Raw genomic sequence first — 2,045 nt, 5'->3', positions numbered from 1 at the left:
GGAAGTCATGAGAATTGTGATGATAGCCAGCCTTATACACATAGACATCGATGGGTATGATGCCTGCATCTCGGAGGTATAGTCACTGAAGAACGATTTCACCACACATCTAGCTACCAAAACAGTTTTTATTGGAATCAATGAGTCAACCCAAGTCTGTAGCTATTTCTCAGCCGAGTAGCTGTCACAAACGAGATTCTGCTGTGTTCATTCAGTCAATCCAACTCTGTTTTCGCACTCAGCTGTATGGTCTGGAAAGACACATTAGGCTTCTTGTGTGTCTGTCTCTCCAACTCACAGACATTCACGTTTTATCAACAGGCAATTAATACACAATTCTAATTCTAGGAAAGAGATGGAATCCAGAGACAAAGTGGGGTAACACCCTGCTCCGAAACATGTATCCCAAGAGATTGGTAAAATACCTGTCCAGTCAAGACAGTGATCGAAATCAGAGACAAAGTGGGGTAACACCCAGCTCCAAAACGAGTATCTATCATTCCGGGCCTTCTTTTTTTTATTTTTTTTTATTTTAAGTCACATACCTCTTTCATGAAGTTACACATGAGCCTTACCTTTGACCCTTTTGTGTGACCCACATTTCCTCTTATGTAACACTCATCCCCTTATGTGTTTCCTCATTCAATCCAGGCAGTGATCAATGGCTCAAACGTGAAATGGGATAACATTTCAGTTCAAGATGAGTGCCCTTCACCAGTGAATTAGAAAAGCGAGATAACAAGAGTCAGGTGACAGCACTTACACAGTAGAACTTGTTGACTTAAGGTGTTAGTGAGGGGGTAGCATCGAAGCATAGAGTCCAACATTTTTACAGTGACTCTTCCCCCTTCTTCAGGACTTAATCAGAGTTCCATGATTCCCAACGCCTTTCTAAGACCCAGAAAGATGTTGTAATCCAGTGGTTTGGTAAAGAGATCCACAAGTTGTTTTTCTGTTGGGACATGCTCTAAAATCACAATCCTCATTTCCACCAACTCTCTCACAAAGTGATGTCTTATATCCACATGTTATCACAATGAACAAGCATGGGAGCAGAGGTGATACTGTAGTCAACAAGCATTTGTCGCATCCAAAGGAGTTGAGTGCAACAACTTCCTAGTGCAATGTACTCAGCTTCTGCTATGGAAAGAGAGGCACAGTTTTGTTTTTTGCTATGCCATGAGACCATGTTGTTTCCTAAGAAAAAAACAACCACCTGATGTGCTATGTCTGTCATCTAAACAACCTGCCCAATCAACATCACAAAAACCTGCAAGATTCACATTAGTCTCAAATGTATAATGAAGACCAAAGTCAAGAGTGTCTTTCACGTATTTGATAATACGTTTTACCACATTCATGTGAGACTCCTTCGGTTTAGCTTGATAGCGAGCACAAATCCCCACACTGAGGCATAGATCAGGACGACTTGCTGTGAGGTAAAGAAGACTTCCAATCATGGCTCGGGAGAGTTTCTCATCAACTGGGTTCCCATCGCTATCTCTGGAAAGTTTGGTTGTTGTGCTCATAGGCGTTTTTGCAGTCTTACTTGTCTGCATTCCAAATCGTTTGATGAGATTTTTGGCATAGGTACTCTGTGAAACTGTGATTCCATCGGTTAATTGTTTGATCTGAAGTCTGAGGAAATAACTCAGTTCGCCAACCATACTCATTTCAAATTCCTTTGTCATAGTCTTCACGAAGTCATCAACCATTTGCTTAGACGTTCCTCCGAAAATGATATCATCCACGTAAACTTGAATGATCTGCATATCATCTTCATCTTCTCCGACGAACAGAGTCTTGTCCACACCACCTCTTTGAAAACCAGCTTGTACCAGGAACTCCGTCAGACAATCATACCAAGCTCATGGAGCTTGTTTCAATCCATAAAGAGTTTTCTTGAGTTTGTAGACGTGATCCGGAAAATGTGGATCCTCAAACCCTTTTGGTTGTGTTACGTAGACTTCTTCTTGTAATACACCGTTTAGAAAGGCACTCTTGAGATCCATCTGATAGAGTTTGATTCTCAAGTTGCAAGCCAT

This window comes from Brassica oleracea, chromosome C5, assembly GCF_000695525.1.
Source record: "Brassica oleracea var. oleracea cultivar TO1000 chromosome C5, BOL, whole genome shotgun sequence".
NCBI classification, from domain to species: Eukaryota; Viridiplantae; Streptophyta; class Magnoliopsida; order Brassicales; family Brassicaceae; genus Brassica; species Brassica oleracea.
The sequence above is the reverse complement of the archived record's forward strand: the minus strand, read 5'-3'. Positions refer to the sequence as shown.